General features: G+C 45.4%; 1 protein-coding gene across 1 annotated transcript in view; it reads right to left on the bottom strand.

Annotated features, from left to right (window-relative positions):
- Positions 1–26141, bottom strand: part of LOC144770521 (excitatory amino acid transporter 2-like) — a 712365-nt gene that overhangs the window by 480970 nt on the left and 205254 nt on the right. The gene's annotated exons all lie outside the window — the stretch shown is intronic.

Raw genomic sequence — 26141 nt, 5'->3', positions numbered from 1 at the left:
GAAAGCCTTGGTCATATCACCTAAAAATTACGCTTTTAATTACTTCCGAACATTATTTTCTCTTAAATATATGTTATAATGTTCCAGGCTAATGTACTTTCCCGGAAATTTTACAACTGTCCTGCAAGTAAAATATATTCTTTTTTCGAGAAAAAGAGCGTTTCTTCGTCCCATGACGGAGCCGTTGAGCAAAAGAGGGTCGACCTGCTGTCTTAGTCGCCGATACGCCTGAATATGAGATTCTTATCGATCACTTTATGTTGCAGGAATAGAAAACACAACAGCCCTTGACCATTTATCTTTACTGCGTTCCTTCGTATTATACCTTTTACCCTTCATGTAATTGGTCTGCTTTATTTCACTTGCCTTTTAATGATTCTAAAACAGTGACTATTATTAAAAACTTTACCAATGTATACACTACTACCATGTTTTCTTTTAAAAACCTTTATTGTGAAAATTTCATTATACAAATACGAGCCTATAACCACGTGGGCCTGCCACGGAGCAAACTGTAATCGTATATGATGAATAGACATTTACACTGTAGAGGAACGTAACGGGCGGGCCATTAGGTTGCAAAAACTAAGGTGTCTAACAGTTACGGAATCGGTGGACGTACATTTTATAATTAAAATACGACAGGGCCAGTTACAATAAAATTATCTAGATATACATTTGCGGGCAAGTACCATGGGTGACGTTAATTCGAATTTTCAACAGTACAGTAATCAATAACACATCAGAACTTAATATCAATAGGGATGTCGAAATATTCAATCAATTCTCGTCCTGCATACGTATCTCGTGATTTCAAGGTTCTGCAACCAGTACACAACAAGGAGTTACGAGTCCCATTTATTCCGGCGCCATTTTGGGCGAGGACGGGCAGGTCCAGGATATAGTCAAAATGTCTCTACCAACCATCGACTATGATGATGTTCATATGCTGTATTTATTAGAGTAACACTCATCTGCCCACATGAAATTAATTTACCACAATCTAAACATGTCATTTTAATCTTTCCAAAGTTCTTCTAAATATTTGGGACCGTTTCCCTTGCATCTGAAGCTCTCAGTGCCACTTCTTTGATGAATGTACTAGCAGGTCAGGGGTTCTCCTCCAAATCTCTCTTTTATGCAGCACTATAATTAATTGGTGCCACCTCTCCATATGACGATGCATGGTATAGTTACCACAACTATATTTTTTTTCGGTTCCTCTGGAGAGTTCATCGTGGCAGATGAAGCGTGTAACATACCGGGCATTTACCTTTTTTTGCATGTACAGGAAAGGAAAAAAAAATCGAGCGTCCGAGTTCTAAGGTGTCCCAGGGCCATTTTAGTGGACCAGGCCCAAATCCAAAGAACAGCCATCTCACAGGCTAATGGGGCGACCCACGCCGAGTTTCAGCATTGTAGGATGACCACACAAGTACAGCAACTTGCTAGACATCACCTCGGTGCCATCCGGATCTCGGCGCCCCACTGCAGATGAAGTGCCTCTCAACTATGAAACCACCACGGTGACATCCGGATCTTGGCGCGTTGTGCTGCCTTCGGCCTATTCGCACATCGGTCCGCTACTGACGCCATCTCACAGGCTAATGGGGTGACCCACGCCGAGTTTCAGCATTGTAGGATGACCACACCAACTTGCTAGACATCACCTCGGTGCCATCCGAATCTTGGCATCTCAACGCCTAGTGGTATCTTCCATACAGAAAATATTGTTACGCTGCCTTTGGCCCCATTCGCACATCAGTCCGCAACTTAGACATCACCTCGATGCCATCCGGATCTTGGCATCTCAGCGCCTTGTGGTGTCAGTCAGAAAATATTGTTGCGCTGCCTTTGGCCCCATTCGCACATCAGTCCGCTACTGACACCATCTCACAGGCCAATAGGGCGCCCCACGCCGACTTTTACCATTGTACGATGGCCACACCAGTGGCACAACTTGCTAGACATCACCTCGGTGCCATCCGAATCTTGGCATCTCAACGCCTAGTGGTATCTTCCATACAGAAAATCTTGTTACGCTACCTTTGGCCCCATTCGCACATCGGTCCGCAACTTAGACATCACCTCGGTGCCATCCGGATCTTGGCATCTCAGCGCCTTGTGGTGTATTCTCTTCAGAAAATATTGTTGAGCTGCCTTTGGCCCCATTCGCACATCCGTCCGCAACTTACACATCACCTCGGTGCCATCCGGATCTTGGCATCTCAGCGCCTTGTGGTGTCTTCTACTCCGAAAATATAGTAGAAAATATTGTTGCGCTGCCTTTGGCCCCATTCACACATCAGTCCGCTACTGACACCATCTCACAGGCCAACAGGGCGCCCCACGCCGACTTTTACCATTGTACGATGGCCACACCAGTGCCACAACTTGCTAGACACCACCTCGGTGCCATCCGGATCTTGGCATCTCAGCGCCTTGTGGTGTCTTCAAATCAGAAAATATTGTTGCGCTGCCTTTGGCCCCATTCGCACATCGGTCCGCTACTGACGCCATCTCACAGGCCAACGGGGCGCCCCACGCCGACTTTCAGCATTGTAGGATGGCCACACCAGTGCGGCAACTTACTAGACACCACCTCGGTGCCATCCGGATCTTGGCGCGTTGTGCTGCCTTCGACCTATTCGCACATCGGTCCGCTACTGACGCAAACTCACAGGCCAACGGGGCGCCCCACGCCGACTTTCAGCATTGTAGGATGGCCACACCAGTGCGGCAACTTACTAGACACCACCTCGGTGCCATCCGGATCTTGGCGCGTTGTGCTGCCTTCGGCCTATTCGCACATCGGTCCGCTACTGACGCAAACTCACAGGCCAACGGGGCGCCCCACGCCGACTTTCAGCATTGTTGGATGGCCACACCAGTGCGGCAACTTACTAGACACCACCTCGGTGCCATCCGGATCTTGGCGCGTTGTGCTGCCTTCGGCCTATTCGCACATCGGTCCGCTACTGACGCAAACTCACAGGCCAACGGGGCGCCCCACGCCGACTTTCAGCATTGTTGGATAGCCACACCAGTGCGGCAACTTACTAGACACCACCTCGGTGCCATCCGGATCTTGGCGCGTTGTGCTGCCTTCGGCCTATTCGCACATCGGTCCGCTACTGACGCAAACTCACAGGCCAACGGGGCGCCCCACGCCGACTTTCAGCATTGTAGGATGGCCACACCAGTGCTGCAACTTGCTGGACACCACCTCGGTGCCATCCGGATCTTGGCGCGTTGTGTTGCCTTCGGCCTATTCGCACATCGGTCCGCTACTGACGCCGCCTCACGTGCCAACGTATTTTCTCCTAATTTTACACCCTATGCCGCATAACAGGTCATGTGACTTGTTTATAAAACTTTTCATTGGTTCATTTTACTTTTGGTTTCCTAATGATGGAAGGCTTGATCATGTGACCTAAAAACAACACTTTTCATAGGATGAAAACTTTTTTTTTTCCCCAAACGATGAAAGCCCCACCTTGTTTCTGGATGTTTCAGACTGAAGCTGGCGTCAGCATGAAAGCACCACCATCTCGTAGCTCAGTCGTGGTCATTCCGCGAGCAATCATGGCAGCCGCTCCCCACCAGAAGCCTGCAGGAGTCGGAGCCCCCAAAACTTTTGATGAATTCTCAAGGCGGAGGGGACGCTTTCGAGAATGAGGTCCAAGACCTAGCAGACAAGCGTCCGATTTCCAAGGTGTCCCAGGGCCATTTCAGTGGACCAGGCCCAAAAAGGAAACAGCCTGCCGCCATTTTGAGAGTCCTGTGACAGCCGCCTATCGCTGCACCGCAAGAGTGGGCGCAACTCAGCTGAATTGCGGCTTTTGACACAGTGGACCAAAAACGGACGGAATGGCAACTGAAACGGTAAAGGGGCGCCCCACTACAACAGACGAGACTCCACCTGGAGAGGCCCGTTCACGCCGCCTCCCCCGGGGTGCTCCACGCCGTTATTCGGAGCAGCATTGTAGGATACCAAAACCAGTGCGGCAACTTACTGGACATCACCTTGGTGCCATCGTTCTGCTGCCTTGGAACTATTCGCGCAACAGTTTGCTACTGATGACCCCCCCCCCTGCGACGCCCCATGCCGTTATTTGCTGGGTGGCAACTTACTAGACATCACTTTCGTGTCATCTAGATTTCGGCGCGTTCTGCTGCCTTGGAACTATTCGCACAACAGTTTGCTACTGATGACCCACCCCCCGCGACGCCCCACGCCGGAAATCTGGACGTTGTGCTGCGTTGGGACTATTCGCACAGCCGACCGCTACTTCGTTGTTTTTCCCTAAAAATGTTTATATGTTATTACTATTTTTGTTTTCTTGTATATATTTATAAATTATTAAAGTTTTATAATCTTACTACTTTGTCGGAGTGCTATATATTTTTAATGTGACACATAATTGTAAAAACTTTGATGTACAAACAGTCATCCCTGGAATCTTCCGCTTCAGGCTCGGTCCCCTCCCCAATCACAATACAGGATGGTTTTCAGATAATAGCAACGCTTCTGCTGTGACGGATCTCATCGAGTGTGGGCCTTGATCTACTATAACTCCTTTGAAGAGGGGTGATTCTTTACAGCTGTGGCCATAAACTACATCTGCAGGGCTAGCTGATACCCTAGGACCAGCCTGGACAATCGGACACAGAGGAAAAGGAGTGTCAGAGGGTGCGGTAGTGAATAGGGCGAAAGGGAGGTGTCGGGCGGGCACAGGGTGTGATTCTCAGGGAACAGCAGCGCAGATGGGGGAGGTTTATTACCCATGCATAAGACAGAGAGCGGGGGTGACCACTGCCTGGGGGAGATGTTTGCGAGGGTGGGGAGCCATGCTAAGGATCGACAGCGTGCACAGAGTGGGTCTGGTCAAGGCATCTAAAATGGCTGCCGTGCACGACAAAAGTGTGGCATTTGAAAAAAGACAAGATGGCGCAGACAATGTTTTTCAACACTTCCTGATTTCCTTCGAATCGAACGTTAACAGACGTTGGGGCATATTACCAAAGTTAAGCGATATTTATCCCTAACGATGCTTAGCAACGATTTTTTTTACCGTCAGAAATTATCGCAGATAAACCTTGCTATTATCAAGGTTTATCGGAAATACGATAAAAAACGACCGCAATGCATTAATATCGCTGAAAACTCAGCGATATTCATGCATTACCGAGCTAATGCTCTTAGCCATGTTATCCACCTCCCATTGGATAACATGGCTAAGAACTGCTCAGGGCAGGTGGTAGCTTTTAGAGATATTCGCCCTTATCTCGAATATTTCCAAAAGTTGATAATAGGAGATAGCGATGTTAGCGACTGTTTCCAGTCGCTAACATCTTGGCATGCCCACTTTGCATGTCATTAGTGATAAATATCACTCACATGCAAAGTGGGGCCCAAGATGGTCGCTATCTTCTACTAGCCGTCGCTAACTGGTGTTAGCAACAGCTAGGTAATACACATATAATTTTATCTCCGCGAAGCGGAGCGCTGTTACAGATATATATCTTGTTTCTGAACGTTAATTTCTCAAAATGCACTGAAGCACATATATTGAGACCTAGCAAAGGCACATCGGGTTACCAGTCCCTACAATTTTGCCAAGTTTCGTGCAAATCCATTCAGCTGTTCGATCCTACCGAGAGACAAGATGGCGGCCGCTACGGACTGTTTGGAATGTTTACAGACACCGGAGAGCCAATCAGCTTCGCTTCGCAAAGCTCCGTAACGCGAAAAGTACGCGAAGCGGTGCGCAGTTACAGATATATACCTTTTTTTGAACGTTAATTTCTCAAAATCCACTGGAGCACATATATTGAGATCTAGCAAAGGCACATCGGGCTACCAGTTCCTACAATTTTGCCAAGTTTCGTGCAAATCCATTCAGCTGTTCGATTATTATTATTTTTATTTTTTTTTGCCCCGCGGGGCCCTTTTAAAACCTCCACATCAAACCTAGGGGGTGAGCGACAATGTACTATGCCCCCTTATGGTCATTTGCCCCTTCGCTTTGGCCTCCTCTTGTCTCTCGATCCTACCGAGAGACAAGATGGCGGCCGCTACGGACTGTTTGGAATGTTGACAGACGCCGGAGAACCAATCAGCTTCGCTTCACAAAGCTCCGTTGCGCGAAAAGTCCGCGAACCAGAGCGCTGCCCGGTCCGCTGTTACAGATATATATCTTTTTTTAAACGTTAATTTCTCAAAATCCACTGGAGCACATATATTGAGACCTACAAAAGGCACATCGGGCTACCAGTCCCTACAATTTTGCCAAGTTTCGTGCAAATCCATTCAGCCGTTCGGGCTAAAAGTGAGGCCAACCGCCCTATGGAAATTAACATGGGAAAAACGCGTTTTGGGACCCCCCTTTTTTCTCGGCCCCCCCTTGACGAACCCCCCCCAAATTTTCAAGGGCTGCTCAGAAACAAAATGTGCCATTTTCCTGAAAATTTCAGCCAATTCCGTCCACAAACGCCAAAGTTATTAGACATAGAATTTTCAAAAAACCCATAGAGAAAAAATCCTAACTATATATACCTACTGGCGACCGCCAGTAGGTAATATATGTTTTGTTGTTGTTAGTATATAACAAAATGATCCTGGAACTTCAGTAACCAACAAAAGATTGGAGAGCTGATTTCCTGGTGACGGATGAGTCTAGTTGTTGTGTTTGGACCAAATTGGGTAGCACTAGTTGGTATTAAATGTGTATGTAATTGGTGTGGTTTGTTTTAGTGATGTTAACATATAATTCCATATGACAATCTTGGAAACTTTTTAGAAATAGTCTAGGTAGCTTATTGTTCAATGCTGGCTTTGTTGTCGGGCTTTTCTCTTTAATCTTTCAAGAACTCACGGGGTGTTCAAGAATTTTCAGTTTTCCTTTTTTCTTTCTCGGGCTCTTTTTTCGGGTCTTATCACGTGTAGATGAACTCTGTTCATTGGTGTAAAAAATCTAAATCATGATTACACTAAGGAGATTGGTAGCAATGTGATATGTGTGAATTTTGAAGAGTATTTTATTATATTGCTATACACGATGTAATTGTTATGTTTGCAGCCCTTAGGGAGCCCTATTTAGGGATTGGTGTCACTACAACGCATGCTTTTACATCGCATGCCTTTACAACGCGGTTTTTACATCGCATACCATTACAACGCATAATGCTTTTAGGCGCTGGATAGTGAATTATTTAATTTACTATTCCAACTCCAGTCCCCGTGGATAGCAGGGAAGGTGTTGGATAGTATATTAAATACATTCCCTATCCTAGAGCGCCCCCCAGCGCATTGCGTTGTAATGGTTTGCGTTGTAATGGTTGCGATGTAATGGTAGTGCGTTGTAAAAAATTCGTTGTAAGTGATGTTCCCCCCTATTTAGGGCACAACGCGTTGGCTGCACTTTTGGCTGTATTATTCCATCATCATACGCCATATGTGGTCCAAGAACTCATTAAAGGATCATAGTAAATATCATCAAAGAGTTCGGATTAATTAATCTACTGTGCATTTGTGCATTCTAAAATATTTGTTGCCTCTCTGTGCTTTTTTAAATGCGTGTGGCATTTAGCAGCTATCATAGCTGTTCTCCTTATCCTCTTACTGGAACAAAATATTGCAGCAATGGCAGCAGTACGTGCTGCTGCCTTGGAGGCTTCATCCGCAGTTGAATTTTCTTCAACGTGAACGCCAACACATTGATGACTCAATGTATAAATAACATGAGCCATTGGCAGGCTTTCTTTTAGCTTTGGCACTTGTTCCCAAAGCATATTGTACTTTACTGTGCAACCTTTGTAATCCCGAAATCCATTCTGGCCCCAAGAATGTAAATATACTTTATATAACTGGGCACAGTAAAATGAATCACACAATATGAGTGTAGGTGATTCACGATCCGTATTTTGTAGTCCCAGTATCAGGGCTTTTGGTTCCACCAGCTGTGCCGTACAGCCTCCTAGAAACTGAGTGTGTGTTTTCCCTGGAAGTAACTTTTCCGTCCTGCATGCGCCCTTTTACAATTGGGCATGACGCTGAATATTGTTGTTTCGTTCCAAAGGCCGGCTGAGAATAAATTATAGTCATATCGATCTGGAGGCATTATTTCATTCGGCAGAGGATATTCTTATTCGTACTACATGAATGCTGTGTTTGTAATGTAGAGTAAAATCTGTAATCTACATCTGTTGTAGTGAGAGAGTTAGCCTATTGAATCCATTGTGGATGTAATGATTTAGCATTTGGTATGCTTGCCTTTGTAACGTCCTCTAGGGTCGGTACCGGGGCCACAACAATTATGCGTTTACCCTGCGCTAGTACTGTCTCTATCACTACAGCAGTTTGTACTGCTGTGAGTATCTTCTCAGTTGGTGCAAAAGCATTTCAGCGTTTGTGTACAAATGTGATTTGTATACTATACAGAATGTATCACCTTCATTGAACATGATATACGTGTACCCAGTTGGACCAGGGACTACGCGGATCACCAGGTTAGTTGTGTTAACATGTGTTTAAATGTTTGGAAGCTATCATGCCAGTTTGTACAGAACGCAGAATATCTGTATGTTCCTGTGTCCAATGATGTACTGAAAATTCAGGTCTAATTAAGTCGTAGAAACATTTCACTCTTTCTGTGTAATCCAAAATGTATGTTCTGCCAAAATAAGAAAATCCTAAAATGAATTGTAATCTTTTCAGAGTCGTCGGAGGTTGGAGCAGTGCTCGCTCCGTACGTGGAGTTTTCTGCACTCCGTGGAGCTCTCGGAGTGCAGAAAACTCCGCCTCGCGATGTGTAGAGGAGTTTTTTCCCTGCTCGCGATCGCGAACGGTAAGTTCGCAAGCACGAGCGGTAAGTTTGCGAGCGCGAGTGGCAGGAATACCAGCACAAACTGCAGTTCGCACTGCACTCCGCCACTCGCGGAACTTCGTCGAGTTTTTTTGTAACTTTGCTGAGTGCGGTGTAGCCAAACTCCACGAACTACGCCCAGGCCTAAGCAGTGCCCATTTTTCTAAGCTGAGCTGACTTCCAAGACACAGCCTGGTCAGGTGATCTGGACAGAGGAGTGCTAGGCTGCTTTTGACACCCTGAAGTAAGTCATTAGCACGGTGCCCGTGCTCAAGGCTCCTGATTTCTACAAGGAATTTTTGGTGCAGACTTATGCTTCAAAACATGCCAGGGAACAGAGGTGGAGCGCAATAGAAAAGGAAGCTTTTTCTGTTGTTTGGGCACTGAAGAAGCTATGACCCTACTTGTTTGGAATTCACCTCCAGGTTCTGTAGACCACAGACACCTCAGATAGTTAATGCAGATGAGGGGTGAGAATCCTAAATATTGAGGTCAACCATCTCACTACAGGGATTGGACGTTACGGTGGAACACCGTCCTGGAACAGAAAAAGCCAATGTGTATGGTCCTTTCAGGTTTTTCCCACCTTAGTGACGAGAACTCCAAAAAGGTTGGGGTAGTTCTCCCCACTTTCTGCTGGGGGGGGGGGGAAGAGGGGTTGAAACCTTTTAGACCTGGCATCTTTTGCTGTGGCTTCCCTTTCCTTTTCACTTCTGACCACCTGTTTGTGACTGTGTGCTGAACTGGTTTTAGGACTTTGGGCACTTCACCACTGCTGACCAGTCCTAAAGTGCATGTGCTCTGTGTCCACAATGTATGCAATTTGGTTTCTCCATGATTGGAAAATTTGATCTACTAAGAAGTCCCTAGTACAGTGCACTGTGCATGCCCAGGGCCTGTAAATCAAATGCAACTAGTGGGCCTGCAGCACTGATTGTTCCACCTACATTACTAGCACTTCAAAAATGTCTCAGGCCTGCCACTCCAGAGTCTGTGTGGGAAGTTTTAAACTGCCATGTTGACCTGGCACGTTCACCTACACTCCAGGCCCAAACCTTCCCTTTTATTACATGAAGGCACCCCTAAGGTAGGCCCTAAATAGTCCCATGGGCAGGGTGCAGTATATTTAAAAGGTAGGACATGTACTTTTGGGTTTTACATGTTCTGGTATTGAAAGACTGCTAACTTCGTTTTTCACTACAGCAAGGCCTATCTCTCCCATAGGTAACCATTAGAGTGCCTTGTAACACTTTACAAGTCTATCTTACAATTGGGAACAGATTGAAAATTGGAATTTGGTGTCTCTGGACTCACAATTTAAAAACACATCTTTTAGTGAAGCTGGTTTTTAAATTGCAGGTCTGAAAATGCCACTTTTACAATGTTTTGTAACAAGAAAGGGTTTGGCCCTAATCAGTAAGTTTGGGCCTATTTTACAATCATACAGGGCACTGTTCTTTTTTCCTGTTTCTTAAATGAGAAATAGGACCATTAATTTCAGAACTTGAGCTTCTTGTACTTGTGTGTTGTAAGTATTGTTTATGTTTTTTCTGACAATGTATGTAGTGATGTAAAGATCAGCAATTTAATTTACCATATTCGTTTTATGTTCTTCTGTGGATTTTGTATGATCTTTTATTATTATCAAAAAATTGTTGGGTCTATGAAAAGAAAAAATGTATACAAAATGTGAAAAGAAAAAATGATATGTGAAAAATGAATGAAAACGTCAACAAATGGACACAGTAAGTGTCATGTGTGATCATGCAGAGTGATGAATAATGGTTATCAGTACTGGCATGTATGACTTTTAGAATTTTGGCATTTTCTTACTTTAACCATTCTGTGTCTCTTCCTGTCCATTGAATACACATCTGTGTGAGGGTGACAGCTGGGCTTTGTGACTTCACTCTAGACAGTCACACACAAAGGGAGCTAAGGTGTGCCTTGCATATCCTGATGGCCCAACACCAGGTTGATGGGTCTTCCTGTTCTAGAGTGGTGGGAGAAGCATGCCCTTGCACCTAAAAAGGCCTGTGCCTGTCCCCACACAGATTGCTGCCTAACCCCCTGTAGTGTGTCTGGAGACAGGGCCAGGAAGGGCAGTCTTGTGCACTACAAAGACCTTTCTGTTAAGTCTCCCTACTTCAAAGGCTAAAATGGGTATACGTATGGCACCTCTGACACCATATACACAGAACGCTTCTGGACTGAAGACATTCTGCCAGGAAGAAGAGCTGTTGTACTGCCAAGAGGGACTACCACTTTGCTGCTTGTTTTGCTGTGCTGGCATAGTGTTTCTTGCCCGGGAGTAAGACAACTGGATTTGACGCTCTATATCTTGCATCTCTAAAGGTTCTCCAAGAACGTGTTGAACTAGCATCCTGCTTCTGATGTCTCAGGGATATCAAAGACTTCACCTGCATCTTGCTACCAGCTCCGGGGCTCCTCTGCTGCGAGTCCTGCTTTGCCAAGTGGTGCCAAATCCAGTCCTGGACCCTTGGGAGTGAGTGTTCGGTGCTCTAACCCAAGAATCCAATGCATCGGTACCGAAGCGTCATGAAGAACCAACGCATTCCCGGAGGTATCGCATCTGCCTGCACCAAAGCGTGGACACCGCTCGTTGAGTGCTGGAAAACTCAAGCATGTCAACCTAAGATGGTACAGTGGGTTTTGAAGTCCAGGCAACATGCTCAGTTTCTATGGAGGCCTCCTGTGTGGTTTTATTGACATCTGAAATAGACGAGGGAACCACCATTGTCTGGGTCACTCAGCATAACGAGAATCATCTTGGCTTGAGAGTGCCTGACACAAAGTAGAGCTGGAAGTACTATTTAGTGCATAGTATGGTCCATGTTTGGGGAAGCAGTTCTTTGAAGCCGCTCATGCCAAAGGCTTTTCAGAGAAGGAAAGGCTGGTGGTCATTGATTGCAGTGCACTGACTGGATTCAGACTGAACATGCTTCGAGGCCACACTATGCAGCAGTGCAGTGATAGTGAACTATGATTCCCAGCAGGCCACAAAGTCTTGACAGTGTAGAGAGATGGCAGCCATCTCAGATCTGTAGGTGTACTTTACCTATGTACATGGTGTCTTTTGCTATACAATCATTCTACAATGTTGCTGCAGAAGGACCATGCCACAAGGTTTTTTGATTTCAAGTGCCAAAACCTACTGCTTTCTAAAGGACGTTTTGGATAATAGAAAAGCATACTGTAGTCATGTATGGTTGAAAACAAACTTTTAATTATTCTTTGCACATTATTTGAACTCTTATCATTGGACTCTTAACATTGGGTTCTAATTATTTGCACACTCACTGGGGACGTGTGTAAAGGATGGAATCTGTACAAGGTATTAGACTTCCAGTCTGTGTATATATTGGTAAGAATTGGGAACAGCAGAATGGTAATGGTATTTCTTATATTTCAGTTCTACAAGTAGAATTATGCTGATCATCCAAAAGACCATACGTGACAATGTTTGAGGTAGGTATTCTAAACACCATGAGGGTTGTCCATGCATATGTATTTTTAAGATAAAAAGTTTCTTTAGACATCGCTTCTTTTGTATAGATCCACTATTATTTGCAGATTTCTTTTAACTCAGAGGTTTCAAGGCAGAGTGTGGAATCCTTTGTCTTTAGTTTCTCTCTTGTGAATGAATGAATGAATGAATGAATGACTACACATTTGTATAGCGCATGGTTACCCGAAGGCATCCCAGCGCTTCAGTGGTCCATTCATCCCCGATGGTTTAGAGGAACAGAAATGTTTTCAACATCTTCCTGAACCTGAGGTTGTTTTCCTCCAGACGAATACCATCAGGGAGGTTGTTCCAGAGTTTTGCTGCCTGTAAAGCAAAACGCCTGCCGCCCATACGGATTCTCCTTATCCTTGGGATTGCCAGTAAGTTCTTATTACTGGATCTTAGAGTCCTACCGGCTTGATAGGGGCGGAACAAAGGTTGAATGAGCTCTGGTCCTGCCTTGATCAGGGCTTTATGAACAATAGTCATGGCCTTGAATTCAATCCTTTGTTGTATTGGCAGCCAGTGGAGTTGTCGAAGCGCTAGTTTGGCTGAGGCTCTTCGTAGAATGCCCAATAACATCCGGGCTGCACAATTCTGGACAGTCTGTAGGACCCTAAGTGTCCCCTGTGGGGCTCCTAGGTAGACTGCGTTGGAGTAGTCCAGGTGAGTTAAAATCAGGGCCTGTACTAATATCCGCCTAGCCTCAAAAGGAAGTAGCCCAATGATTTTCCTAAGTTATCTAATCAGGGCATAGCAGGTAGCTGCTACCTTCCGAGCTTGCACCGAAAAATTAAGAGCTGGGTCCTGCCAAACTCCCAGACTCTTAATTCGCTCTTTTGGAGGAGGGGGCTGGCCCAGAATATTCGGCCACCATCCCTCCACCAAGGAGGGTGCATTGTGTCCCAGCATCATGGCCTCCGTTTTTGCTCCATTGAGTTTCAGGAAGGAATCATCCATCCACTCACGGACTCTGCTGAGACAGGAGGAGAGGTTGTCATAGGTCGACTCCTGCCCAGACAGAGTGATGATGAGCTGAGTATCATCAGCATAGGTCACCAGTTGCACCCCCCAGGGTAACACCACCTCAGCCAGTGGCCTCATGTAGATGTTAAATAAGGTTGGGCTGAGGGATGAACCCTGGGGAACGCCAAACTGAAGATGCATAGGGTGGGATCCGATATCATCCTTGAACACCGAAAAGGTTCGATCGGAGAGGAAGGACTGTAGCCACCCCAGTGCGGTCCCAGTAATACCTATATTACTCAGCCTTTGAATCAGAATAGAATGATTAACAGTATCAAAGGCCGCACTGAGGTCTAATAACAGTATGGCTGCACAGCTACCTCCATCTACGATCTTCCTTGTTTCCTCTACTACTGCAATGAGGGTGGTTTCAGTGGCCTGTTTGCACCTAAACCCAGTCTAGGTAGGATGTAGTAAGTTGTTATTTTCAATAAAGGTGGATAACAGGGAGTTTACGTATTTTTCGGCAAGCTTACTGATAGTGGGAAGCAAGGAGATAGGGCGGTAGTTGGCCCAATCACCAGGGTTAAGATTCGATTTCTTCAGTAGCGCCTTTACTCTTGCCTGTTTCCAAGAAGGCGGAACTAACCCCGCTGCCAAGGAGGTATTAATCACTTCCTGAATCACCAGGGCTACCGTGTCTGAGACCATATTAAGGACAGTTGGTGGTGCAGCATCAGCCGGTGAGCCTGATTTCAGGTTTCCCAAAAGCGATTGAACCCTCGAACAGTCAAGGAGGATGAATTCCTCAAGCAGGATCAGGTCTTGGGCCGGGGGAAGAAGTGGTCCTACGGGGGTCCCCTAAAATGACGAATAGATGTTTGCTACCTTCGAGGCAAAGAAGTTTGCTAACTCCCTGCAGCGAGAGTGGGTAAAAAGAGGATCAGTAGTGGGGGTAGGAGGGGTGACTAAGGACTTAAAAATTTAAAAAAATTCCCTAGAAGAGCTAGCGGCAGATGTAATTTTATCTTGGTAGTAGTTGGACTGGGTAACTTTGATGGCCCGTTTATAGTTACATAACGCTATCCTATAGCTCTTTTTTCTAGCTTCAAAGTAATCTTTCCTCCACATCCTCTCCTTCTGCTTGCATAGCTGTTTGAGGGCTCTGAGCTCTGGAGTATACCAAGCTTTTTTATTCACCCCACTGCGATGGGAGAGTTCCACTTTTGGGAGGGCCCGATCTAATGATACTTCCAACCAATGATTATAGCGAGCATTTGCTTCTAGGGGATCATTGCTAGCTTCAGGCAGGGTTTCCCTAAGGTTCGAAATCCATTTATCCGTTGACAATTTGGACCAAACTCGGCTTACTTTTTTGGAAAGATTAGCCTGACCTGGCTGTTCCTGGGGGGTAAGGGAAAAGGACACAAGAGCGTGGTCAGACCAGGGGACTATCATAGAGTTTTCAAACTTCAACGTGCTTAGATTAGTATAGCAGTGGTCAAGTGTGTGTCCTGCTTTGTGTGTAGGACCTTTAATGATTTGTTTGAATTGGAGCACCTCCAGCGCTGTCATCAGACTCTGACATGCCGGAGTGTCAGATTCATCTAAATGGATATTAAAGTCTCCTAACATAGTAAAATTGGGGACATTACTGGAAAGATTGATAGCACAGCTCGAAAGCTCTTCGCAAAACTGCCCAAGCGCCCCTGGAGGCCTGTAAACCAAAAGCCCCGAGAACGTGTATGTTGGAGACAGAGTAACAGAGAACATCATACTCTCCGCCCCTGCGATGGCGACCTTCTCACCTCTACAACCTAAAGAGTTTTTGTACACTATGGCAATCCCTCCCCCCCGCCCGTCTGTACGGTCTTGCCTCACAATTGCATAGTTCGAGGGCAAGGCACCGACAACATCGGGGTCAGAACTGTCGTTGGTCCAAGTTTCCGTTAGGAAGAGTACCTCCAGGTCTCGTTCTTCCAGAAGCAAGGAGATCTCAAGCGCGTGCTTATGTAACAATCGACAGTTAAGCAGTGCCAGTGAGAACGGGCGTGCATCAGGGACTGCCGTATCCGGGGTGAATTGATATTGACACCCCGTGCAAGGCCTATGGTCCTTTTGATGTGTGGATAACAGAGTACATTTTGAGCCCATTCCACCTCTTAATTTCAAGAGTTGATCCCTGTTGTACGATATCGTGGGTATGTCTACTACGATAGGTGCAGGGGAACTGGCCCCTGGGCCCGTTCTGGCCCGGACTGGCCCAGACGGGCTTGCCTTTGGCGCGCCCGCTGCGCCCGCCCGCTGCGCAGACGGAATCCAGCGTCCATGTTATGGGGTGGAGGAGAGTAGGAGGCAGCCCAACAACTGGTGCTCTAACCTCATTTCCCCCCAAAGATGTCGGCCAGCCCTGTCTCAGACCACGTCAGAACCTTGATCGTTCTGAGCGGGGAGCAGGGTTCAAGTACTGCAAGGGGCAGAATAAAGTTCCTTTTTAAAATTTAACAGAAAATAGTATTAAGGCACAACTCAAATTCACAAAAAGGTAATTTTTAAATTTACAGAGAGCCCATGCCCTTATCTTAATGCATGTGGTAACTGGTGGGGACAATGAAATGGACAAGTACATTGCTTCCACTGGAGACTGCGCACAAGGTTAGTGAAAGTGACAATACTGCAGTTTCAACTTAACAATGGTAACAGACAAATTGTGGGGAAAGCACATTGACATTTATTAAAACCCGTTCATCCAAAGAGCATTGCCATGAGTCGGGGTCCTATATTAGGGGAGCAAAACTCTGGTATTTCAAGCTTTAGGATGTGGCAAACAGATCTCTTTGTGAGAAGCTCCAGTCTGAGAAATCGTCCAACAGTACCTCATTGTCAATTAGCTATTTGTGGTTTTCTTAGTAGACCCTTTATTTGCTTGACAACTTAAGATCTATAAGAACCATGTCTATATCCTCTGAGGAGCCAGAAAAAAAGAGCCTGGCTCAGGAGCCTCTATCTGTCTGAACTACAATTTTGCCCGCCATGAGACACTAGTTGGCACCCGTTGCACTGCTTTGAGTTCCAGCAAGTTGGTGTGATGTGGACACTCCATGTCTCCTACTAAGGAACTAGAACTCATGGGTTGACTAGATGAGTTCCACAGCCTGCAGTGTATTTGTGTTTGATAATCGTTTGAGCAGGAAGCTCCATTTATAATGCCATTACTTAGATAATATTGCTTGTTGTGCACCATTAGAGAGTGTCAGCAAGCATTTGTTACTGATTATATTTGATATTTCAAATGCAGGTTTATATTTCTCCCCACAGGAGTAAATTACAGAGAGAGGGGGGAAAAGGAGTCATTGTTTTGTATAAGATGGTGGTCTTCCTGCTGAGGATGACTGAGAATGTAAATTATTGCTTTTGGAGCTCCATCTCTGGTGGTATGAGTAGCTTTGTGATGTAAATGTATTGAAGACCACAATTAGAGGTAAGCTTGATATAAGCTTTATTGCAGCACAGAGATTAGTAGATCAGCTCCCTGTCTGACCAGAGCTCCAACTGCCAACAGGGCAAGAGAGAACTCCAGAACCTGGAACACATAGTGAGATCTAGAGTGCTAGCTCGGGAGGGAAGCAAAGCACTGTACAACATATCTCCCTTCCTTGCGAGGGAAGAAAACACAGGAACACAGAAGAAAGAAACATTAATGAACATAGTCATTCAAATATACAGGAGGGTGGCGGGAGCGAGAGCTCCTTGATCGGACATCAGGTAGGGAAAAGGAAGAAGGAGTAAGAGTACAAGGTACAGATGAAGAAGCAAGAGAAGTAGAACCGGAATCAATCACAGAACTACTATGATGGGTACATAAGGAAGTGGAGGCATCACCACCACCCACCTCCCCCCGACTGGTTGACAAGGGAATAAGAGATGAGGAATTACCAGAGGACAATAAATAACCATTACAACCATCCCCTTTGGCCGGAGTGAGGTCATCAGAAGAGGAGTCTTTACATTTCTGGTAGAGAGCTACCCTCCGGTAATTCCAACTCTCACCATTGGCCAGTAAGATGAAGTTGGGAAAAACTTTCTTGACTTTGTAGGGACCTCTAAATTTGCCAAGACCCTTGGTAAACCTACCAGGCTTAACCTTGACTAAGTCACCCACGGAGATGGGCAAGGAAGCACTGTCATGGGTAAAGGGAACATCACTACTAGAATTCAGCCAAGAAGGGGTCAACTTACTCACTGGTGTGCGACCACGCATAAGCTCAAAGGGAGACTTTTCACCAGACTTGTGGGGTGTGGAGCGATAAGCCCAGACCAGTTCTTGTACACGCTCATCAGAGAAACAGCCAGACTCCACAAACATTTGAATCACGCCCTTAACAAGGCGATTCACCCTCTCACAGAGTCCATTGCCTTGTGGATTATAAAGACTCGTCTTCTGATGTTTGATACCACAATCATTAACAAAGGAAACCATTTTTGAGGAGGTGAGCTGAGTACCATTGTCTGAAATGAGGACAGAGGGGTACCCTTCATTGTTAAATATGCTCCTCAAAAACTTAATGGTAGCATCGGTGGTAATCTCCTTTACAAACTGTACACACAACCACTTTGAAAAACAGTTAATAAGAACAATTGCGAAGCGGTGATCATTGGGAAGCTCGTTCATGGGGCCTATAAAATCTATACAGACACTATGCCAGGGCGTATTCTCAAAGAGAATCTTGTGAGTGGACTGGGAGCCTAGAATCTTGAGTCGCTTCTCACCCTCCTTGCAGAAGCTACACTTTAACACGCAATCTACAGCTTCACTATCCATAGAGGGCCACCAAAAGTTCTGTTTGACACGGCGTTGTGTAAGACTTTGACCTAAATGACCCTCGTGGGCCAAGTCCAGAATTCTCTTTCTTAACGAACTAGGGGGAACAAAGCGATCACCCCGCATTAGAACATCCTTTCCTTCTAAGGAGAATTCATCCAAAATTTTCAGGAAGGGTCTGACGGAAGGACTGACAGTGCTTTCCCTCCTAGTACCACTTGATATGAGACTGATAACGGCCTTCAAAGTCAGATCCTCCTCCATGCCCTTGGACCACTCATCCCGGGAAAAAGTACCACCACTTACTGACAAGACATCTTCCATAACAGCAACTGCAAGGTCATCTGACTTGACATCAGAACTACGATCAGTGCAAGGCATGGGTAGCCTAGATAGGCAATCAGCTTGGATGTTTTTCCACCCATGAATAAATTCTATCTCGCACTGAAAGTCTTGCAAACGAGAGGCTAGTCTCGCTAACCTCGGAGAACCCTTACCAGCACCACCAGGGGCTAGAACGTTAACAAGGGGTTTGTGGTCGGTACGTAAAACAAACTTATAGCCCCACAAATAGGTCCGGAAGTAGCTCGTACCCCAGACCGCGGCAAGTGCCTCACGTTCTATCACTGAGTAGTTTGACTCGGAAGAGGACAAGGGTCTAGATGCGAATGCAATTGTTTTTTCAACACCACCATGTCTCTGTAAAAGAACTGCGCCCAGACCAATGGCACTAGCGTCCACCATCAAGATGGAGGACCGAGTAGTGTCAAAAGGGGTGAGGACATTTGCGGATTTGAGTTCTTTTTTAATCAGTTGAAAACAGGACTCATGTTCTGTGGTCCAACTGAACTTGACACCCTTTTTAAGTAAAGATCTAAGGGTAGCTGTCTTGGAAGAAAAATCCCTTATAAATTTCGAGTAGAACTCAATCAAGCCCATAAAAGATCGAAGTTGATCCTTATCAACCGGGGAAGGCGCTAGTTCAATAGCTTCAATTAGATTCTTTTTGGGTTTAATGCCCTCTTCTGACAAACAAAAACCTAAATATTCTATCTCTCTCAATAGGAAGGCACACTTCTCTTTTCTTAAGGTCAATCCAGCCTCATCTACCCTGAGTAACACATCGTGCAAGATTTTGTTGTGTTCCTGTAGTGAACTACCATAAATCAAGATGTCGTCTTGAAAAAACAGTACTTTATCAAGACCCTTAAAAACTTCAGAGACAAGCCTCTGGAATACACTAGCAGCTGAGACTAGTCCAAAAGGTAGTCTGGTGAATTGGAATGTGCCTTCGCTGGTAATAAAAGCGGTTAAATGTTTTGAGTTATCATCAAGACATATTTGGTGGTAGGCGTGTTTAAGGTCCAACTTGCTAAAAAACCTTGCTCCTCTAAGGGTTGACACCAATTCGCCGATGTTAGGGAGGGGAAATACATCGGCCACAACGCACTTATTAAGGGAACGAAGATCTACACAGAACCTGATCTTGTTGTCCGGTTTCTGCGAGATCACAACAGGCGAAATCCAAGGAGACGCCTCGATAGGCTCGATGATGCCTCCTTGTAGCATCTCCTCAAGAGTAGCCTTAACTTCGTTGCGTAGGGCAAAGGGCACTCTTCTTACCTTGTGTTGTACAGGTGAGCTGCCATCCTTAAGGATTATGCGATGAGAGTATCCAATAAGCTCACCTAGCTGGTCCCTAAACACATTTTTAAATCTGACCAATATGTCTTCCACAGATGAGGTCTCGACAATTGAAACAGGGTTATTGGACCTGGGATCAACTACAATGTGCAGATCGTATTGTTGATGACGGCCTAGAATAGCTGGCCCATCTGCTGATATATATATCTTCCCATATGCCGATCTGCCTTTGAAAACAATTTCCGCTTCAAAGAAACCCAGCATGTTAATTCTCTCACCCTGGTAGCCAGACGGGAAAATATCACACGTTTCCAGGGTTCTTTTTCCCCATACCTTTTCCATCAAAGAAGTGGGAATTATGGTCCACTTTGAACCGGTATCGACCATGAGTGTAACAATTTTTTCCGTCAATAACAAAATCATCTTTGAAAGGATTACTCCTCTGGTTGTCACACATGCACACTGTGTCAGTCAAGACTAATAATTTGTTAACATCACGTCTCAGAGAATCACACTCATCAACAACTGTAACCTTTGAGTTATTCTTATTCCTACACATTTTAGCAAAATGTCCTGTTTTGCCACATCGTAGGCACTCTTTGTTGTTAGCAAAACAAAATTTTCCATCTGAAGGATGAGAAAAGCTACCACATCTTGAACATGTTTTCTGGTTGTTCTTGGTATAAGATGTCTGTGGCACATTCTTTTTCTGAAGAATGTAGCCTTTCTTCCTGACGATTGCAATGGCAGCAGATTCATCATCGCTATTGTCGCTAATGGAATTCTTGTGAGAGACTTCAGCCACTTTGGATTCCAATCCACTTTTTTGTAGTTCCCTCATACACTTTTCGCTCTCTTCTACTACTTTGGCCAATTCTATGGTAACTTTCAATGTCGGGTTCTTAGCTGCCCACAAACGTTCTTGCACTTTTCTGTTGTTGGCTTGAACAACTAATTGATCTCTTATTAGTTCATCTGCCATCTGGCCAAAGTTACACTTAATCGACAACTCTCGTAGTCTTGCCACAAACTCGTCAATACTCTCTTCAGTTAACTGTTTGTTCTTATAAAATTTATATCTCTGCAATATGAGATTCTCCTCTTTACCAAAGCGAGTTTCTAATCTTGATACCGCCTCTTTAAACTCGTCAAAATCAGCTTGAGACCCTGCAGGTAGAACTTGTGGAAGATATCTGAACAAGCGTTGCCCCTCTTTACCCAACGTGGTCATTAACAGTGCTTTCTTTCGCTTGGGTGAATAGTCTTCCCCATCTAGGGCTTCAATATAGTTATGGAACATGACTATCCAATCCTCCCAAGGTATGTGAGGATTACCTGGCTCTGACAGAAATTGAGGAGGAAGAGCAACATTGATCGATTGGGCCATCTCTTTAGAGAGTTATCAATTGATCCACAAAACAAGTATACCACACAGCAGGGCAAAATTAAGTTATATCGTTAAATAGTTACTGTTATTACAAGTGAATTGTGGTAGATTGTTGATGCTTACTAGTTTATTACGGGCGTATCCAACGATGTCAAAACAAGTATCTGTGCAATGATGAGCTTCCAGGCTGAAATGTGCGTTACCACGCAAGCGCTATGTGGACTCCGGCAATTGAAATGACGTTCTCTTTTTATTTTCCGTTTAATGTGCGCTGGGTGAGTGTGCTACGTTCCTGTATTTGTTGCCGTGTAATCAGGGTAACGGCACCAAGATGGCCGACAACGTCGTGCGTGTGCGTGACACGTCAGACGCTTCACGTTGATTACAGCGTGAGACTGCGCGCAAAGGAAGACGCGCTCAGCGCTCAGTGACACAGCGTCGCTAGGAGACTCACCGGCAAAGATAGCTGGTTCTGGTGACGCTGCTGAAGTCCGAGGACGTAGGCTGATGACGTGGCTGTCAGTGACCAGTTGCTAGGAAACGTAGTTTCAGACGTTAGATGAGACGACGTCATACACTGTGCCGAAAGTAGGAAATCAACCTAAAAATCCGCAAATTTTCACCAGGAAGTCGCTGTCGCTGAAGAAACGGAGGCGATACTCCGTGTACACGCTGTAGATTTTACGGGGTTCTTTAGGGAGTTGATGCGCTTCTACTTCTCTGGAAATCGATTCAAGCTGCAGTATTCAGGAGGGAACAGTGGTCAGACGCTTCTCCAGACCAAGTCGCCAAATGATGTAAAATGTATTGAAGACCACAATTAGAGGTAAGCTTGATATAAGCTTTATTGCAGCACAGAGATTAGTAGATCAGCTCCCTGTCTGACCAGAGCTCCAACTGCCAACAGGGCAAGAGAGAACTCCAGAACCTGGAACACATAGTGAGATCTAGAGTGCTAGCTCGGGAGGGAAGCAAAGCACTGTACAACACTTTGCCCTTGCTGTTGTTTCCTTAGCCCTTGGAATAACCATAGAGGGGATTTTGCCCTGTGATAGTGTTGATAACGGCAGATGTTTTGCCTAAACGGTGATTTGTACAGTTTCCTTTGTTCTTCCAGAGCAATAGCTTTCAAGGTTTCAAAGTATGTGCTGCATTGTTTTCTCTATTTGCTGTCCTACCGGGACAGCACCAGAAAGGGAATGTTAAGGATCTTAAACTAGACTTTAAGCTTTAGGGAAGTAAAGCTTGGTAGAGTGATGCCACACAATCGCCTGACACTACTAGAACGAAGGAATCAATGGCATCGCTTATTACCTGATTTGAAAGCAGAAGACCTTCTGGCACCACTTCACTAAAATCTTGCCTTTGGCAGATCTTCTGCGAACCTTTGTAGGCTCTCTCATAAGGTTCACTCATACCTTCCTAAAAAGATTGTAGAGCTAAACTCTGTCAGAGCTGGAGATTCTGTACCAAACATTTTTTGCCAACCACATCCATTATTTTGCTCTTCTAGTTTGGATGCATTGGTTTCAAAGGGGAAGGCAAATGTCTTTTTGGAACTGTTGACACAATGACTGATTAAGGTGTATGATCCAGTCCCAGGAAAGGAGGGTACTGTGCTAGAGGTTTGTATTTTTTCAAAGGCCTTGAAGTAGCTATTTTGGTAGTTTAGAGATAAGAAATTTCTCTTCTGCAATATCCAGCAAGTCTGGTACCAGAAGTAATAAAGGTCTCAGCAAGGGCCGGCCTTGTTTGATGAGTCTTCATGATCACAGGAACTGCGGATTAAGGGGCTTACATTAGGATATTACGCTTGCAAGCTTCTCCTACTAGCACACCCTGAAAGGTTGGAATGTTGTCCACTGGACAAGATATGGAAGGGCAATCAATAGGATACAATGGTGTAGATAATGTGTTACTATGCAGGTGTACCTGAAAGCTGCAGAGAAGGAAGCCTTTTTTAGGTCTCGCCTACGCAGCGCGCATGCGCTGCATAGAAGACCTTTAGCCATCGGTCCCCTTTTTCACCCACAACCGTGCACGCATTCTATTGCCTTCAATGGCAACGCGTGCAAGTGTGACTATTCACTTGCGGGTGCGAGCGCCGCCATATGGTAGCAATTATCGCTCCCGCAAGTGAATCGCGCAGACTTCCCTACTCCCCCATGCTGCCGCGCGAGCTTGTGCTTGTTGTTTTAGCTTTGAACCGCTCTCCTGTTTGCTTTAACTCCACGTTTCTCTCTTTCTTATTTGTTCACTTCCACCCAATCCATGTTGCTCTATCTCCGTTTGTTCCTTCCTAACGCCATCCCTGTTATTTTCCCAAACCAGCGCTCACCCGTGTTCCTTTAACCATGCAATCTTCACTTCGCACAACCTCTGCGTTGTTTCCCTCCTGAGTTCTTACCCTCACACACTCACATGTTTTACCCAAGCTACACAATGATTGATCGTGCTGTTAAAGGATGCAAGGCGGCTTTTGCTGTTAACTCCGTATTATTGCATTTTGAGATGCACGAGAACCCCTCTGTATCCTTTGGTCTCCAGACCATGTCAGACTAAAAGGCTGGTTATGTTGAAGGCCAGCTGTGGTGTTACCAGTAATCAGGTGTGCCCTTGGATGACCTTAACAAAGAGTCTGGTCTATTTGCTGCTCTGTGCAACCTGCACACGAACTTGATGGCAGCAGAATCAAGGCGCTGGTCGTGTTTATTTATTTCATTTTGTATTTTTATAGCGCCTAGTCGCCAGAAAGGGCGTCAACCCGCTTTACAAACAGCAACGTGATGGGTAGCTGAGCATCCACTACAAGGAACAAAATGCCAACCATCAACAATGTGCACAGCGCCTCGCCCAGCAGTGCATGAACAGATCACAGGCACCACTCTGCAGTAACAGGTGAAAGAAATGCAGCACTTCAAACAAAAATGGAAGTTGTGAAAGAGGAAGTAGAGTCTATGGAATACGAGGCTGTATGAGGGGGATTTGGGAAGAAGCCAAGGCTGGAGGGGGCGGTATTTGAACCGAAGACAGTTTACGACGCCCTCCATCAACCATCCTCAGGTTTAGATCACCCCTGGCACCAAAGTGGGTCATTTCTTTTGTACTGGAGGGGCCCCTCCCCGCTCATTACCCTTCTAGAGTGGTATCTTCCATTTTTTTGGCGCAGAAGAAGCAGTGGCACTGGTGCCCAAAGGCCCGATTTGTGCTGTATTTCACAGTTCAGACAGAGGGGCATTTCCTTCCCTACACTAGGGCCCCTGACATCCTAGCTAAGCCACTGAACCCTACCCTCTTAGAAGCAGTTCCCAAATGATTGGAATTCCCGTTTAACTTTCTAACCTCTGCTGAGCTTACGGTTAGGCAGGGCTGCGGCCATGGAGCCTGGTTCTACGTATGTGTGTGTGACGCCCAGCTGCTGCTCCTGTGCTTCTGGGTGAGCTGCTATAACCAGAAACTCTCAGGAGTGGATGGGTGGATGGGAAGTCCCTGGCTCAAGTTAAGCTCAGTTAAAACTGAGGTGGTGGCGCAGACCACTTACCAGATGCCCCCAGCCTGCACCTACATATTCTGCAGATGAATGTGGGGTTTGGGCATCATGGCGACAAATTATCAGTTATTAATCTCTGCTCAATTTCACGATCGCCCGTCAGATTCTCTTCATTAAGGACCTTCTACATTAAACGCTGTATATGTATTAATCCTAGTTACCGTTCATTTAAAATTTTTACACCAAGAAGCCTCTTCCAGGGCCTTTTCCACCTGAGATAAGGTAGAACATTTTATTTTTTTCACTGCAAACAGCAAGACAGTACTGTATTTCCTGTTGCCCATCACACTCCTAGCATTTTGATGTCATTTCTAAACACAATTTCTATATTCCAATTATGGAGGCAAACGGCGTCTGTCAAAGTTGTGGCTCAGTGAACTTTACATTAAATGGTTTGGAAAGGTTGTTCGAGCTTCTGCGACTTTAACAGCGCTCAAAATAGTCTGTTTCTAAGGCTGTTAGGCACAGCAGGAGCTGATAATCTCTCTTTCCCTTCTTGGAAGACACAATTAATAACAAGCATTGGCATAGCCAATAGGTCATGCTTTTGGGACCTTATAAGTGTTTAGCCATGTAACAGTTGTGTTGTTGCACCAAGGATATTGTGCTGCATAACTAAATACTTATACGGTGCAAAAAGCGAGACCTGTTGGCTATGCCAATGCTTGTTGTTATTGGTGTCATGGATATTTGCTTGGCTACTAGCACTGGTTTTGGCATAGGCCCAGGTGGCAATTGGTGTAGCAATTGAAACAGGACGTGCACTGGGTCAAGTGATTCTACGCCGAGCGAGGCTATGTTGAGGATGCTGGTGATGTTAAGTGATTTACCATCAGGACTCTTAACTAGGAGTGCCTCGATGTCAATGACTTTCAGGAATCAAATGGTGTTGATACTTCTGTGCCACCACTAAGAAGGATGCCTTCTTCTGCAGTGAAAAGATAGGCACCATACCTAGCACCGATGTCAAGATAAATAATGTTAATGGAGGAGGTAATGTCAGGAGTCATGATGCATGCCATTTTCCTCCTTTCTCCTCTTCTTTTCCTTGGATCTCCATGTACAAAAGTCTTGTGGATATGAGAGCACAGTTGGAGTGGAAGCTCTATATGTTGGTTTCGTTTGATCTGATGGCTTAAAGTTTTCCCCTCGGAGGGACCCCCTCTTAAGGGCCCGACGTGTGTAAGTTGGTCCTGTGCAAAGTGCGCAAGGTCACACTGCCTTAGATTATGAATTAGAAGATCAATTGATATGTGAGTACTTCTATTTTTGCTGGCAAACAAAACTCTCCATTAGAAATGACCAAAAGTGAAATAAGACTTGGAAACAACTGTTGTTTGCTTTTAATTAAGAGCACGATATTACATTTATCAGGC

The sequence above is a fragment of the Lissotriton helveticus genome, chromosome 7 (genome assembly GCF_964261635.1).
Source record: "Lissotriton helveticus chromosome 7, aLisHel1.1, whole genome shotgun sequence".
NCBI lineage: Eukaryota > Metazoa > Chordata > Amphibia > Caudata > Salamandridae > Lissotriton > Lissotriton helveticus.
Note: the sequence above shows the minus strand (reverse complement) of the source record. Positions and strands in the feature narration are given on the sequence as shown.